The 18,707-nt window shown below is 37.1% G+C and overlaps 1 long non-coding RNA gene across 1 annotated transcript; it reads right to left on the bottom strand.

Annotated features, from left to right (window-relative positions):
- Window positions 1-5,124: 5,124 nt before the first annotated feature.
- Window positions 5,125-14,789, bottom strand: LOC308686548. Its single transcript, XR_014029612.1, has 3 exons — window positions 14,734-14,789; window positions 7,677-7,759; window positions 5,125-5,283 (listed from the first exon to the last, which is right to left on the bottom strand). It is a non-coding gene; the product is annotated as an uncharacterized lncRNA (long non-coding RNA).
- Between the last annotated feature and the right edge of the window lie 3,918 nt (window positions 14,790-18,707).

Below are 18,707 nucleotides of genomic sequence, written 5' to 3'. Positions count from 1 at the left end.
ACCTTACCTAAAAAAACTGGCGGTAGGGATGTTCTCTGCAGAAGCGAGTCAGGTGTGCACGCGAATGTCACACACCCCAGCTTTATATATGCTGCCAGGTTTCGCGGGCTTGGCACGCGAGTAAGGATTTTTTACACAAATTAAATTAAAGTTTATATATTTTATTTTTGGAAAGTGTAATTTACATTTATATAATGATACCATGTGTTATAGTACTAATAATTGCGTTATATACTAAATAACAAACAAACATATTTTACCCTGTCGTGCTCCTCATTTGTATTCTTCGTGACCGGACACCTGAAAATGAAACTTAAGCAAAATCACTGTAATATACTTTAGTTCAATAATAGTTTTTTTTTTTTTTAGATGATTTTATGACACCAATTAATATTTATGAAATAATTAGTCAATTTTTTCCATTGAAAATAATATATATTTTTTTATCTAATTTAAAACAATTTTTCAATTATTGCAGTATTTCAGATTAACATAGAGACTGGGCCTTTTAAATCCATTGTTTTTGAAGGCAGACTAGCGCCATCTGTTGAGAGAAAATAAAATAAAACATGTAATTTCATGGTGTAACCACTAGATCCCTGTGCATACCATTAAGATGAAGCTAAGTTTTTTAAAAATTCAAAATACAAAACTTTTCAGTTAAAAGTGACCAAAGACCACCAGAGGGTTAATGTGGTCTTTCATTCACTGCTATACAAGTTTACAAGTATGACGTTCTGCTTTTGAGAAACCTGGAAATGTGAAGTCAAATATATAGCAAACTTTAGATTTACGAAGTTAATTAATTTTTAATATTATCATTATTATGTATTCAATATTATTGAATATTATGATATAATTCCTGCAAAATGGTTAATTGTTTTAAATGTGATATTGTAACTGTTTTGCCTGTTTCTTCATCTTTTCTAGTGAGATGTGCATACGAAACACACTTTGTCACAGATTGAGTCCGTGAAGACTTTGAAATCTCCATCAACTTGAACAAGTGGCTGCTTTCCTGACCTTTTGAGTCACTTGAGCTTTCCAAGATAGTTCTCAAATGGAAATGCACTGCAAGCATCAAGACTGCCAAAATGAATCGCCTCTGCTGGTAGATTTATAATTTAATGAATGTTGTACACCATGAAGTCGTCGCCATATAGGTCTTTCTTTTGTTGTGTTTTGCCCAGCAGACACTTGCCCCTTTTTGTCTCTAACCTACAACTGGGTTATATTGGTCACATGGTATACATTGGCTGCTGCCAGTGTATAAAGAGCAAACTAGCCCATGTCCCCCCCATAAATGTACATCTCTTAGAAAATTACAACCTTAGTGATACTAATGTTGTGTTTTCTTAAACACCTAGGCAGGTTTTATGCATGTAGTCAATTGGAAATGGCTTTATCCACTGGAAGCCTCAATGGTGCAAAGTGAGGTTATCCACCACTAGGTCGGTCCAACACCTATGTGTCCTTCTGTGTGCATTTATCACAACAATAGTAGCTACTTGTTTACTACTGGCAAATAACCTTAGGAGCTAAACCATTTTCACATCCATCCATTCTCCAAAACCTAGATGTATTTTTATATTTTTAATCTAGTCTCTACTTTTGAAAGTGTTAATCTATTCCTCAGTTTCTAATTTTGCTGGTTTGGGAGGAGGCTGCATTACATGAAGGACATAGATGGGTGACAGGTGAATGATGCACAATAATGTTTCCCCTGTATTCAGCAGTTAGGGTTGGTGTCCCCTGAGGAGCACATCTGGAATACAACAGAGTCATTTTTTTTAAAAATTTTATTGTTCCTTTTGAAATAAAACCTCCGCTCCCATTTGTTCTTTTTTTTGTGTGTGTGTTTTTTTTTTTTAATTTCCACAATGAACAAAATAACAACTAGAAGGGTACTACAAATACAGGTCTTCCATTTGTTTCATACATTTGAGTGAGTTGCATAAGTCAATTTCCACCATCGTATTTTACATTTATGTGCTTCCAGTCTCAGGTCATGGGTCATTTTTTTTTCCATTGCAAATATTTCCTCCATGATATTCCTCCATTGGTCCATACTCAAAGGTACACTTTTCAACCAATCCCTCGTTATAACTTTCTTACTTGATATCAGCATCACTTTGATTAGGTAAATGTATTCCCCTTTAACAACATCTTTAGGTAAAATGTCTAAATACAGAGTCTGTGGGTCATTCGGTATTTTGTAACCCAAATTTTTTTCCATTTCTGTTACAATAGATTCCCAGTAGGGGTGAATTTTTATACATGACCAAAATTCATGAGAATAATTGACATTGACATCATTTTGTTCTTGTTTTAATAAAACTATTAAACTCTGTAGTGAAATTGTACTGTTGTTTTGTTCAGTCTTGCCAAATAGATTTCAGCCCAACAATGTATGTAATTGTAAACCATAAAAAGTTCAAAAATCTTTCAAATAAACCATGAAAAATCTTTAATATTAAGCGCCCTCTACTGCCTGTTAATGGTAAGTGATATTAAAATAATAACCTGCAGAGAACGTTCTCTTTAGGTTATAAAAAAGAAACCTAAAAATAACCTGCAGGGAACTTTCTGGGAAGGTTCTCTTTAGGTTATAAAATAACAACCTGCAGGGAACGTTCCCAGAACGTTCTCTTTAGGTTGTAAAAATAAAACCTAAAAATAACCTGCAGGGAACTTTCTGGGAAGGTTCTCTTTAGGTTATAAAATAACAACCTGCAGGGAACGTTCCCAGAACGTTCTCTTTAAGTTGTAAATATAAAACCTAAAAATAACCTGCAGGGAACGTTCTCTTTAGGTTATAAAAAAACAACCTGAAGGGAACGTTCCCAGAACGTTCTCTTTAAGTTGTAAATATAAAACCTAAAAATAACCTGCAGGGAACGTTCTGGGAAGGTTCTCTTTAGGTTATAAAAAAACAACCTGCAGGGAACGTTCCCAGAACGTTCTCTTTAGGTTATAAAAATAAAACCTACAGAGAACGTTCCTAGAACGTTCTTATTTGGTTCCCAAAAAAATAACCAAATGGGAACCATATGGGAACGTTAGGGGAACGTTCTGTGTTTACTGGGACGTTTCTTACCTTCAAAACGTACAAAAACAAGATGGCTTCCTCTGCAAGTGACGTCACTTGCAATCGACACTAATAAACCGGAAATGCGTTTCCAGCAAGCAGCAACAGTTCGTTCGCCTTGTCAAATACCCTAGTGAAAAATAAATATATTATAATGAAATTTATTTGAAATACATATATTTTATGCTAAGTATAACTTACACAAACAAACGTATTGATGTAGTCTATATAAATACCCTGCTTGGAATACGTGGTATGTTTAATGTCTCCTAAATTTGAATTAAAATTTGAAAATAAATTGGAACTGATTTAGTAGCCTTCTTAATGCACTTTAATTGTCCATAAATATAGTGCTACAATATATAGACATGTAATTTATTGCTAGAACTATATAGTTAAATATATTTGATTCTGCGAAAGTTAAACTTTTTTGCAAATTTTATACAGAGATACTATCTTTACTAATACTGATATTAAAACACATTTTAGGCTTTAACATAAAAAAATTGCACTGGGCAATAAAGACGTTCTGAAAATAATGTTTCAATATTAAGTTTTAATATTGATGAGGTTGTAGTATAGCCTACTTAGTATGAAATAAATATATTTTAAATAATAAATTTATTATTTAATATATATTATATAGGTAAAGGTTATTTTCACTAGCTGTGACAGATAATCAGTTTGTTTGTTTTTTTGTAGAAGTTTGTGCTCACTGGCAGAGTTGTTCCTACGCCTAGAATAGTGTACATCTACAATATTTGTATTGACTGGTCTTAACAGTAATTTCCCAAATCCCATGAGAAACAGCCCAGATAGCACACGTACATCGCGGAGACGTCTTTGAAAGATCGTAGCGTCTGGTAAACATCGAACGACCGTTTTTTAATATTAATGAGCCGTCTTCCTTACCTCTATACGATGTCTATACGATGAATCTTAAATATTTTAAATATGCTGCCACGCGGATCGAGCAGATCAGACGCAGCCGCGGGTGTCTGGCTTGCATTGTGCCACTCGCATCCAAAACACGGAATATATATTTAAATAATTATACATACATGGCTCATTGTTCGTCGTTGATCAGCATACAATTCGACACGCATTAAAAACATTGTTGCATTTTTCCCTTACCAGTACATGTGAAAACAAAACGGGAGTTTTACCGAAGAGATTTTGCGTTGGCTAATGCAGTTTCACCATTTTTTTTCATTTTGTCTTTTATTTACAAGGGACACTTAGCTTTTTTTTTTTTTTTTCGGTACAGAAAAATATAATATATTAGCATTACACACATGGATTTATTCAAATAATGCTTTCAATGATTTGTTAAGGGCAACTTTATCCTTACTGGATACAAATCTGAATGTATTTTGCAGAAAGCATAAATTAGACCCTTAGACTACCATGCCTGGCTGCTGCTTAGCATGTAAAGTGTAGCATAACAAGCTTGATAATTTGAGTAACAATTTCATTTATTCCATGATCCATGGCTTTGTGTCAGGTGGTTCTTTGACTATGCCATGCACGGAAATAGTTAAACACACACCAATCCATTTTCATATTTTTTTCCAAATAATGATGCTTACAAACTCCCAATGAGCAAGGCAAAGCTGGCAATGGTTAAGAAAACCCTTGTAGATATATGAGGAAGAAGCCTTAGGAGTAAACAATATGCAAATGTTAATTTGATTCATATTACCTCACATATTTAATATTTAATGACATTTACTTTCCAGAAAATTGATTCAACTTTAAATATATTTTAAAAAATTACCGTAAGTACACAATGTAATGTAGTAACTGCTGAGAGCATAAAGGTGAATATAGTCACAAAGTCTGGCTTCTGCTGATGAGCTGGTGCTGATTGGAGGATCTTGGAGAGATATGACCCACAACTTACTCCTGCTGGATGAGGTCTGCCAGAACACCTACACGAAAGATCCCTTCCCTAGGAAGTGTTGCAGCTACCATAATACCGTTCTCAAAGATTATAATGAGCTTTAATAGAACAATCTAAAACATTTGCAATGAACAAGGAACAGATCGTGCATGGCAGACACTGGCTATGGACTGCATATTTATTATTTTATTGCATATTTATTATTTAATGAAACATTGATGGCCAGGTGGGTGTGGGAATGAAGGTGGACTAGAGGTAGATCTGTGCATCTGAGGATCAACTATCTCCTGAGCTGTTTGGTAGAGAAAAGAAAATGAAAAAGATGTTAGAGCATTCTATAAGGAAAGTTTCTGTGGGTTAAAATACTTATTTCTCACAAACAACATTGGTAGAAACATGAACACAATACTGTCAACAACCTCCTTAATAGATACTAAACAGCTGTGGAATTGAAATCAGATTGAACATGATTCTCACAGTATTTAATTTAAAAATTAAAGGTGCTCTAAGCGATGTCACATTTTTTAGGCCAAAACATTTGTCACATACAGCGAACATCTCCTCACCATCCGCTAGCTGCCTGTCCCCTGAAAACTGTAAAGAAACGTAGTCTCTGTAGACAGCCCAGGCTCCACAAACGGCAACAAAAACAAACTGGGCTAACCCGCACCACAAAACCCAACAAAATGTTCCAGCCAATAACCAACAAGAAGGATTTGGGGGATTAGTGTGCGGATGAGGAGGAGGGAGGGTCGAGCTAGCCTCCGTTTTGTTTGACAAAACTTTCAGCGTCAACAAGAAGTGACGTCACCCAACATCACTTTGAGCACCTTTAAAAAAAAAAAAACACTTTGTTTTGCTCATTTACCAGTATTGCTGAGATCAAATGTTAACTGGTAGGAGCAGCACCGTGTCCTAACCAGACACCATAACATTCTAGCAACAAAAATTTGTCACAGTGGTAAAAATTACAGCTAATCAGAAGAGCGCACCTCGTACTAATCACTAATCAGCAAGCTCCAAGCACTCAACGAAATGGATAATTAGACAAATCCATGAATATTACACCTTTTTTAACATTATTAAAAATACATAGAGTTACTGAAACAATTGTCTGTTAACAAACAGTTTGAACGTTCTTGTTCACTTTTTTTTGTTCACAGGTGAGTTGCTTTCAGTACGGCTATAAAAGACAAACAAAATGATTTTCAAACTTGCATACTCTTTTAACATTAAATAATGCACATATACAGGGCCGGCCCTAGGCATAGGCGGAATAGGCAAATGCTAGGGGCGCCACTCATCCATAGGGGCGCCAAAATGCGTGAACGAGTGATTTTTTTTTTTTTTTTTACTAATACTATTTTAAAACCATTAATTCGAAATACTACCAAATAAAGCAAAAAAACTCAAAAACTTAACTAAGTCCTCCGACTCCGCTCTGGCGCATCAATCTCCCCCCACCCCGCGAGCGCTTGAAGTGCGTCAGAAACAGAGCGCGCACGATCAGTTGTTGGTAATTTGTTGTGTAGCGTCGCCTCTCGCCGCATCCAATGTAGACAGCATTGCTTTTGTTTAAGGGGGCTTAACACACTCGAGCACCCCTGTAAAAACGGGCCTGCCAGCTCTAGACACGGTGAAAGTTTCCTGATTGTGACGGATGGCCGAATTTACATGACACATTATAAATGAGCATTATAGTCTGCAATAGATACAGTGTCAAAAAGAAGAGAAGAGGATAAAAGGGGATAAAGACAGAGGTAAAGTGATGGAATGAATGAACAGTTTATCTAATTGCATAGTATTAAGATACTATAATTTAATGGCAGTTATTTTTACCTTAAACTTTATGCTAGCAGTTGTTCTGGGTTCTCCAGAGGCCGCAGACAGTGTGATTTTGTAACAATCAAATCATGTTTTTTAGACGCATTTAGGCCTACTATCACTTTTTTAATTAATGTTTTAATCTTGTGCAGTTTTGGGGGGATATATGGCTTTTTTGTTGTTGTTGTTTTTTTTTTTTTGCCAAAATTAGTAATGATATTTATTTTCAGGTTTATTAAAATAGCAATGTTTTATGCAAAATTCACATTAAAGAAGACATTTCTCAGTTTCATTCATGGTGAAAACATGAAACGTGCCATAGTTTAGTGGAAGATTGCTACAATCAACTGGAAAACAAACACTTTTGCTGGTGCTCCATGAATAGTTTGTACATGAATGTCATTTGGACGATGACATCACTGTTTTATCCAGAGTGATATAAATGAACTAAATTAATAACTTATTTACAACAAAATTAAACCATCACTGAACTTACTTAAGCTGGACTATGACACTATTTTCTTCTAGATCTGCTGTACAGGAGAAGCAAACTTTTTTGCGTTATTTTCCTGTTATCACTGTAAAGCTGCCTTGAAATAATCTGTATTATAAAAAGCGCTATAAAGGAGACGACTTACTTGCTAGATGTAATGCTCTTGCTATTAGTGTTTAGGGTGTAATGTGTGTGTGTGTGTGTGTGTGTGTATATATATATATATATATATATATATATATATAGGCTAAATAATCATGAACACAATGACGGGGTGAAGTGGGCTGTGATGCATGGGGCACCAGGTAAAATCTTGCCTAGGGCAGCAAATTGGTCAGGGCCGGCCCTGCACATATACAGTACTATACCTGAAATCATCATACTTTCTGTTCCAGCGGTGACGTCGCAGAAATAGTCTGGTTAGGACACGGTGTTGCACATATTCACTCGTCTGAAAGAAGTAAATGAGCATAGCCATTGTATTACATGTAACAATTGTGGTAATTACATGTATACCCCGTTTACAGTTACGGCTCATAAATACATGTAGAATATTAAACCTACATTTCATATAAATATTTTAGCAAAACTTATGTTTTACTCCCATCAACACACAACCATCAAATGCAAGTTATACACTGGAGAAACGAGTCAAGTCCACACGCATCTGTCAAAGTATCTGACAGGGCTAACCACGATAAACTACATGCTTGGTTATTAGAAGCACTTTCTCTGCTCCTGTCAGTTTTGTGATTATGCCTGACTCAAATAATCCTAGCTTCTCCAGTCATAAAAGCTGCTGCTAGTTCAAATTTGACAGATGCTTCACCCAACGGTTCTATGTGTCACTAGTACACAACACCCCTAGCAACCACTCTTAGCAACTTAAACATGTTTGATCTAGGGATGCACCGAATATTCGGCCACCGAAAATTTTCGGCTGAAAATGGCCCAAAAGTGCATTTTCGGTTTTCGGCCGAAAGACTTTTATCACCGAAACAATACGGCCGAAATGTTGTGATGACGCAAACAGCAGACACCGCGACCTGCACGTGCTTGTCTGAAGCAACATTACATATCTGCGGTGTGGACGTATGACCCACGGACAGCGATTTTCAAAACACAGACATCCCAAGTCTTCCGGAAGTTCCGGGAGTCTCCCGCGTATTGATACCGGTTCCCTAATGCCCGCAAATTAGTTTAAATCTCCCGGAATTGCGAGCGAGCATGAGCGCGCATACGTAGTGCGCGCGGCAGAGAGAGGGAGCGAGAGACCTTTGCGTGTGTGTGCAGAGCAGCCGTCATTTCTCAGAGGTTTACCTGAGCTGTTTATGGTTTTTGCAACTCACGTCCATGAGCATATAACTGCAGATATTATTTTGGGCTATGGCAGTATTGACCTAAATGCACTTTGTTTTTATGAGAGAACATTTCATTTTTAAACCTTTCTCCAGGCCAGTAGGCTTTTACATTATTATTTAATGTACACATGAGTGGGGTCAAGTTAAACATTTAATTTTATACTTTGCAAATGCTAAATAAATATTTGCATAAAATTTTAATGGATTTATTCTTTGAAACTTTAATATTAATTTATGTAATTGCAATGCCTTGATTTTAGTAAACTTAGTACACAGTCATAGCCATAAATGCAATGGTACTAACAATAATTGGCATAATTTCTTTCGGTGTTTCGGTTTTCGGCCTTGGTTTCCTCTTTTTCGGTTTCGGCTAAGAATTTTCATTTCGGTGCATCCCTAGTTTGATCTCATTGATATTGTTCATTGATATTGAAGCTAGAGTCAATTATTGTGAGGGATTGAGAAAGTGAGTGAGAATCCATTTGAATGTCCTGTAATTTTAACACTAAAGGGGTTTTCCCATGCCCTAGTCTTTACTGACTGACTCACTCATAAAAGATAGATTTTTGCTGAAATAATGTATGTAACTTCTGTTGCTGTTTGTGGTCAGGGACTATAAAAATAATAGATCAGAATTTATATTTATACAACGGGCATTAGCTTATTTTCCATCAACCACTTAAACACTGCGTATATGCTGCGCGAAACATGTGCGCACTCTGATGTAAACAATCCCCACATGTATTAGCTCTGTGTGCATGTGCGCCATGAGCACTCAGTCTAATGTAAACAATCCTCACATGGAGAAGAAGCATGGCGAAAGGAGGAACGCTGCCGTCGATTTATCCCCCTTCTAAAAGCAGGGCTGTCAACTCTATGCATTCAGTGTGAGACTCGCAATTGACACTTTTTACATGCTCTCGCGCCACACATCCATTTTCTCACGCAGAGAAAAATCACGGAGCAAAGTGTACACGGAGACAGACATACTAGACAGAGCAGGTTACTTTCACAGGTTCTGTACATTTTATTGCGAAATTCAGACAGCAAATACCGTTTTGGCGCTTGTAAATGTGACGTGACAGATCGCTGTAGCGCCTCAGTTCAAGATAACCGATCATCTGTTACTTTTTATTTAAAGATGCAGTACAACTTACCGAAAGGTATTTATGCCTCATCCGTAGTATTGATCAATCAGTGTTTTTCAGCCACGGAAAGAGGTCAATAAAACTGCAGGTGAACAATTATGTCACAGAACGTTACATTTACCTCAGGAAAGCAATTTTAATGACCAACACGAATTGACTTGAAAAAATAGCTATAGAGGAGTATTTTACAAAATATGTGCACTATATTACAATTGTATTATATTTTTTACTTGTGTCATAATTGTTATTATAATGAAAACCAAATTATATAATATTATATATAAATGTTCATTTGACAGGGCTCTCTGTATGTTTACAGCATTATTTGAGATATATTTTTTCTTGAGAAAAAAATAACATGTAACCTACATGTACTGTAGCCTACCTAATATTTACCCAAAGAGTCAATATTGAATCAAGATTGAAATCCCCCACCAATCCAATTAAAAATATCGTGATAATACCGTATACCGCGATAAAAGCTCAATCAATTAATCGCAGCATGAAAATTTGATACCGGCACATGCCTAAATGTAAGTATTATGTTTTCATTTACTCAAATAGCTAGTGAAACCAGAGTTAAAGTTTCTTAAAAGCTTCATCTTCACTCCATCATTGCGTGGCTTCATTTATCAGGTAGTTTGAGGCAAAACTTGTGCTAATATTAGTTTGATGACCTATCTGTAATTTTGCACTAGTCTGTCTCACTTGTGTATTATAAGAAATATCACTCACCCTATAAAGCCCACAACAATAAGAAAAGCAGTAGATAAGGCAATGGGGTTTCACTTTTATGTGTTTTTGTAGTGCTGTCATCAAAACCATGTCTACAAAGGTTTTAACTAAATTTGAGTATCCAGAAATATGATTTCTGAAGTATTTTGTATGCATGTCTTGGTGTCATATTTTGCCGTGTTAATGCACTTAAGATTGTACCCCTGTGTTAAGTACCCCTTTCTGCTTTTTTAGAGCAATTCTGGAGAAAATGGGTATGGGGTGACTCCCATACTGGCAAAAAAAAAAAAAAAAAAAAAAAAAACCCTTCCAAAGAAGATTAATACACACATCTTTGCTGAAATGTATTGTGCTGTTGTTGTTAACAAGCCATGGTTCATTTGCTCTGCCCTTAGGATTGCAAGTGTCCTGGGACATGTGGGGGTGTGAGTGGGAAACCCACTGCTGTAACTTGGCCCTGGTTTGTCCTCATGGATGAGGTGTTGAGACAGAGGCATTGCACCAACCCCCCTGTCCTCATCGCCTCAATCCCTGAGGACACACCAGGGCCGAGTTCAGCAGTGGGTGCCCACGATGAGGAGGAGCCAGGGGCAGCAGCATCAGGAGCACGAAGGCAGAGGAGAGACAGAGGGCAACTAGAGAGGGAGGCAGAGGCGAGGAGAGCACAGGAGAGTAGGGAGAGGATGGACAGGCTGTTTACTCTTCTTAAGAAAACGATTGAAAATATATAAAAAAATTCTACATATTCTTGTTTAATTTTTTTTTAGGGCGCATCTGAAGTAGGGCTGTCACTTTACGTTCGAAAATCAATTGCACAATCGATCGGACCAACCAACACAAGTTTCGAAAACGAAAATAGGGAATTGATTTTAACGGTCTTCTCTCTGAGCGCGTCCAGCTCGTCACTAGGCATGGGATGATAACCAGTTTCAAGGTTTACCGCGGTTTGAAAAAGTCACGGTTTCAAAACCGCAAACAAAAAAAGTTATACCGTTCCTACGATATGTGCATTTTTTGTGTCGTCAAAGTGAAAGCGCAGGACTCCCTACTAGATTGTGTGTGTGCGTACCTGCAGCGAAAACAATGCAGCCCCTCCCCCACCGGTTACTGCTGGCAGGCGCGTGTATGTGATTGTGCACGTGATCCGCAGTCAGAGACTCAGCAGTAATTTAAGTTCAGGATGGCCGAAGGAGGTGAACCCCCACAACTTTTCCCCCCATCAAAAAAAGACCAAGTCAGCGGTGTGGGATTTTTTTTGGGTACCGGAAAAATTCTGACGGCCACGGCTTGGAAGAGGAAGGTCAAGCGACATGCAAATCATGTTTAAAAAGAGTCGCTGCTAAAGGAGGCAATACATCAAATATGATTTCTCATCTACGGGAGCACCATCCAGCACTCTTCGCTAAATTCAAGGTGAGTTGTTAACTTAAAGCTGTCTTGAAATGAACTTTTGCAAACATCTAAGTTACCGAGTCAGATAACACGGCGAATTAATAAACATTAGCTAACATCAACTAATTTCCTCTTGCACGTTACTTTACAGAGTGTTGAATAGCTGACTATATGTACTAACGTTACGTTTCTGTGATTGAACATTAGTACAACAATTAAGTTAAGGTGAAATCACGTCTTTGCTTTTAAGCCTTCTGCCACGTTAACATCTTTTCAAAATCACGCCATAAAAAAAAACAAAAAAAAACTCCTCGCTGGCTCTCACGTGTCTTTGAGTGTTCGTGAACTGATGAGACTGTGTGTGTGTGTGTGCAGTACACTCGCACTCTGCGTTAATATGCATCAACACTGAAATTAAAATTTATTTTAGAGCATTATTTTGATATTTTTAGCAGTACTATGTTTTTACACACAAATTAAATAATGTAATTAGTTGTTTTTGTTAAATCTTGTAAATTACCACATCGCATCTATTTTTAAAAGTATACTGATTAAAAGATGAAGTGAAAAAAAAAGACTAGTTACAGATTTAGCTTAAATTTTAACATGTCAGTCTTTGTTTTTCTTCTTTGTAGAGCAGCTGTGGCTTCAGCAGCAAAGGACCATCCTCCTCAAAAGCTGCAGGTTAGCCAACAATCCAAGAAACTTTTGAGAAACAGCTTGCTTATGCACCCACATCCAAGGCTGCAAAGGACCTGAACAGTGCGGTGGCATACTTTATTGCAAAAGACATGATGCCTTTTCAAACTGTGGAGAAACCTGTTTTTTTAAAAGTAATGAAAACAGCGACACCTTTATACAAAGTGCCATCAAGAAAATTCTTTTCAAAGAATGAAATCCCCAAGATGTACATGTCCACAAAAATTGCTGAGCTGCTAAAATGACTACATTTATTTATTTATATATTTATTTATTTTTGGAACTGTGCCAAATGGTCATGTTTTTGTTTTGATTAGTGATTGCATTTTTTCCATTTAGAAGGAGGATTTTGAAAATTTTATTTGTTTATTTATGTTGATTATTGTTGAGCTGCAGGATTAGGCTCACACAAGTGACTGCAATTTAATTTAGTTAAGAAGATTAAATTATTTATTTTAATTATTTTGCCTGATGTTCAATGTTACAAAATGTTCTATATGTTTCCTAAAATAAAATATACTGTGTTCAGTTGAAAAAAAAAAGAGTTGTTTTTTTTTACCCAGACATTTAAATATAACACTTTAAAGCAGTAATTACAATACCGTGATACCGTGATACCGTGAAACCGTGATATTTTTATCCAAGGTTATCATACCGTCAGAATCTTATACCGGCCCATGCCTACTCGTCACGATATGCCCGCAGCGAACGCGCGTCACACAGCAACTGCAGGTTCCGACAAACACACATAACAGCAAATTATACTTCTGCATAATGTGTCTTTTCACAACAAAACTGTGAATTACTCTGCCGGTGTTCAGACAGTTTCATGCATAGAGATACAGATTCGGGCTACGGTCTACAATCACCTACGTGGGCTAAATTTGTTTGACATTTCTAATCGTAAACAGAAATGTTGAAGCCTGCAGTGATGTTTTTCATTGATGTTATGGCAGTCCACTCCAGTGTTTCCCACACATAGACTAATTCGTGGCGGTGCGCCACAGAATCAACACCGGCCGCCACATATTGCGTTTCGTTATAAAAAAAAAATACGCTATTTAAAACACGCAGCGTATTCATTCAGCTGCATTTCCTTTCCCTGCTCTCCCTCCGTCTCTCTGTCACTCACGCGTCTCTCTCACAACACAAGCGATTTTTTGTCTCGCCAAGACCTTATTTGATTGGTGAGTGATGTAGTATGACTGAAAGAACGAGAAGAGAGAGAGGCACGCGCGCTCCCACACCGTCTTCAAACTGTCTTGTTCTCTCTCGCTCCCTCGAGCATTTTAATCAAAATGAATTGAGAATTGACATGATGGTAAAAGATAGGAAGACCGAAGTTTCACATGAAGCATTCGGGTATTTTTTTTCCTGAATTACTGCTGGGTGTTGTGCTAAAAAAAAAAAAAAATTACATTGCCTTATCTTCCTTGAAAAGCGTTCCGTCCATTCAGCTGAAATGAAAAACACTTTCAATAAACAAAACAAAACCTATCCAATGATTAAATGTTTTCTGTGTTGACAAATCTTGTGCGATTAAAGTTCTGTGTAACAGATTATTAACAGAGATTATTATTTTATTTTAATTAAATTTTATTTTAATAATTTTTATTTTAAATGAACATTTCTTTAAAAAAAAAAAATTTATTTGACAGATTTTCCTTTTCTTAAGGGCATAAACAAGCTTTACGCCCTTAAAAAGTGACCGTTACAGAATATAATCAGAGTTATTTTAATTTATTCTGGTTCTTCCAAGCTTTATAATGGTAGTCAATGGGGGGGCCAACTGAAACCAACAGAAGCACATCCATCCGTTATAAAAGTGCTCCACACGGCTCCAGGGGTTAATAAAGGCCTTCTGAAGGGAATCGATGGGATTTTGTAATAAAAATATCCATTTTTAATTCTTTATAAAGTAAAACTATCTTCTGACAGACTGCCTTGCGTATTAAATTTGAAAGCGTAACTGACGAAGTGTATGACGTAGCAGAAGCATTTTGAACTGCAAGAGGTGTTGTTGATTGTGAAAATCTGTAGATTAAATACATCATTACTGCAACAAAAAAAATAAAATTAAAATAAAGTACCTGATAGTGGAGTTTGTGGGAGAAGAGACAAGATCTATAGCAAAATGATGGCCTCTCAAAAAGTAAAATCACTAGTACATGACCTTCCATGGCTTAATTCTACCATAAATTAAATTATCATATTTTATATCATTAAATTATGTTTTTCAAGATTGGTTGTTGAATAAAATGTTATGCTAGTAACAATTAATAACTACTAGTTATAATATAATAAATACAACTCCCGATTCGATACTATCACGATACTTGGGTGCAGATACGATATGCATTGTGATTTGAAATTTCATCCTCTGTTGGAACAAAAGTGGCTAACTTCTATCAACCTCATAAGCAAGGACAAAAATAAAACAATTTAATTTTCTACTAAGCAATACATTAAAATGTAGCCAAATTAATAAACACTAATCATGAGCACATTGGATTTTTATTATGTAGCTCAAAATAAATAAATAAATAAATAAAATAAACTGAATGAATGTCACGTGACCTTAGGCTATATATATACGACGACCATTGTAATTTGCATCAGATGACCGTTATTATTTACTCAGCATACTGTACCCTCAACATTTTTATGAATTTCCCCACATCAATAACCTGTAATTAGCAATTAACTATATATATTTTGTATCTGTTCATTCGTTATACGTGTTTTCACTTCTGTTGTTTTATTCATTCATTATAAGCCGGCTTTAGTTTGTTTGTCGTTAGTTCGTCGTCAGTTCGTCAAATTGTTGGTAAGTATGAATTAAGCAGCCTTTTGATATGTTGAAGTTTATTATAAAGAATTATTATACATTAATATAACACACAGACACAATAAACCACGAATACAAACACTAAAAACAAATACCGGAAAAGATTAGGGTGCGTTTATTTACTTTCCTCACAAAACAGCTGTGAGTGACGACACACGGAGCGGGAAAAAAAAGCTGTTCTGATTGGTTTAGACCGGGGCGTCCAAACTCGGCCCTGGAAGGCCGCTGTCCCGTAGAGTTTAGCTCCAACGTCCCGCTCCAACTCGCCTCAACACAGCTAATAAAAGCTCGATTACCGGTTGTTAAGGTGTTTAATTGGGGTTGGAGCTGAATTCTTCAGGACAAAGGCTCAACAGGAGCAAAATTGGACGCCCCTGGTTAACGTTAGACGATGAGAAAAGTTAACGTACAAATGTGAAGCGCTGTGCTACTTAACACTGGTTTCCGAAACCTTAACGTTAGTGGACGTTATCGAGTGTACTATCAGTCCAATTTTGCACACTCAACGGCTGTCCGAAATCGCTTATTCATTTTCCTTCACTCCTCCAAATTAACTGTGTTAAAGGTATAGCGGAGGATTTTCTTTTTCCGGGTGGGTAGTGTAAACTATTGGTCCACCTAAGTGTCAATCATTCTGGTGATATGTTTACGTAAGGCCGTCGTACGTGCTCGTCCCTGGCTCGTCCCTTAGTTTTCGCTTTCTGCGCATGCGCCCTTTCAGGTGTTTATGTGTGGTGAGCTAGAGCTAAGCCATTCATTGAAGCTCGCCGTTTCACCGGGTCCTTTGAAAATGTCTGAGGGTCGCAAGAGAAAAAGTTTGTACGAACTGTATGAGAAGAAGAGAAAGGCCTCAGAAGAGAGAAACAAGATCAGAGTGTTTTGGGGAGATTGTTTCACACGATGGCGTGCGCTGATAACACAGGTTGGGCTTCCCACTGATGCCTCAGTCGCGAAGTTTCTACTCGACAGGTAAAGTTTGGCATGCTATTTGGAGAAAAAGTGCAAATCTTCTTTTGGAAAGTAATCTTGTATGAGTGATGCCGACAGCAACTTGTAAACAGAGCGTGCACGAGGAGAACCTCGCACACGTTAATAGGCGTTCCCTCTCGGGAGCAGGTAGACAGTGTTGCGCATGTGCATTTTTTCAAAAAGTGGAGAGGGCGGTTCTTATCTAAAATTCGGAAAGATCCTCCGCTATACCTTTAAGTGAGCCGTACCATGCAGTGGAAAACCGCCATTAGCGGCCCAACGTAGGGACGATGTGTGCACGAGGGAGACAGCGGCCCGATAACACAAGCGTGCATGAATTAAGTTAAACAAGCACTAAACCTATATGATGGTCATTATGCAAGACACACTATTTGTTAACATGCATGTTAACATGTCCTGTTAAACACGATTACCTTCATGACGATGACACACATCAACGCTCTCCGTCGACTCGTCTGGAACTCCTCTCCTCCTGATCCGGAGCCCGGAGGCGCACGCACGCACACACGCACACACACACGAAAAAGTGACATCAGCATCGAACAGCCAATCGCATGCCCTGAAACAATCTTGAATCTTGAAAAAATATCTTGCTATAACAAGAACATGTGTTTGTCTTATTTATACTCCACAATATAAACTAACTAAATACTCAATTTATTTAATAAAAAAATTCAGTAACACGTCAAATTGTATAACAAATTAAATTAACTTTTAATTTTAAAATGCTATTTATTCCTGGGAGGCAAAGCTGAATGTTCAGCATAATTTCTCCAGTGTCACATGATTCTTTGGAAATCATTCTAATTTGATTAAATGCCCAAGTAACATTTTTTATTATCAAAGGATTATCACCATCATCCCTGGAATAAATAACATTTTTAGATATTTACATACAATTATTTTAAATTGTAAAAAAATAACAATTTTTTTTTTTTTTTTTTTTTTGCATAAGATACTTATTTCAAAAGCTATATACATATCTTTCTTACCAGTCTTAAACTTTTGTGCCTGTGTAGATTTAGGCCCGGTTTCACAGACAGGGCTTAGACTAAGCCACGATTAGACCATAGATCAATTAGGACATTTAAGTAATTTTTATAAACATGCTTAGAAAAAAACATTACCGATGTGCATCTTAAAACTAAAAAGGCACTGATATATTTTTAAGATCAGTCAGTGCAAGTTTATTTCAGTGGAAACAGCTCAGACTTACATTTTAGTCTAGGACTAGTCTTAAACCCTGTCTGTGAAACCAGGGGATAATATGCCAAACCCTCTAAGGGCCGTCTGACAATTTCTTATGAAAAGAGCATTTTTATCAGACATTTCTTAGGTTCAGTAATTTCACTTTAATGGAAAGGTAAAGGTCCTGTTCATCTCCATTAAAAACATAGGAGCCTGCTAAAGAAACTCACATTCAGAAAATTTCAGACGGAGCTTAGAGGCTTTTGCATCTGAAGTCTTCATCCTTTGAGTGCAAGTGAGGATGTTTTGAAGTGTATGTACATCAGTTGTGTTAATGCAGTTTAGTTAGTCTAGTCTTGGTAGGCCAGTCAACAAACAACAAAAAAGGGTTTTTTTCTGTTGAGGACTTAAAACTATGGCTTGCAATGAACCATCCTATTGGACACTGAGAAGAAGAGCAAAGGACAAGGTGGATCAACAACTGCAGACAATACAAACTACAGCTTGGGGAGAGGAGTTGGGCTGCATGCACAGTGACAATACCTGTCAATGTCTAACTGAGGATGAAGACACATTTATGGACTGTGTCTCTCATATTGATGAGAATGAAGGTGTCAATATGGCAAGTGTTCTTGACGACAGTGAATCAGACACGGAGTCCGAATCTGATCCAACTTCCCTGGAAGACGATTTGGCAACTTGGGCAGCTGAACAAAAAAATCACACACGTTGCATTGAATTCAATATTAGATATACTGCGTCAGCATAGTTTAAATCTGCCAAAAGACTCAAGGACATTGCTGGGAACAATGCGTTTGAACCCTGAAATACAAGACAAGGCTGGTGGCCAATATTACCATTTCGGATTGCTGAAATCCATTACAGAGGTGCTACATCAGAACATCGACATTCTGAGCAGCACTGACACGCTGGAGCTTCAGGTCAACATTGATGGTTTGCCCCTCTTCAAGAGTTCAGCAACACAGTTCTGGCCCATTCTAGGAACACTGCAAAATATCAGACAAGAGGAACCAGTGA

Source organism: Scardinius erythrophthalmus, assembly GCF_964197995.2.
Source record: "Scardinius erythrophthalmus genome assembly, contig: HAP1_SCAFFOLD_412, whole genome shotgun sequence".
NCBI lineage: Eukaryota > Metazoa > Chordata > Actinopteri > Cypriniformes > Leuciscidae > Scardinius > Scardinius erythrophthalmus.
Note: the sequence above shows the minus strand (reverse complement) of the source record. Positions and strands in the feature narration are given on the sequence as shown.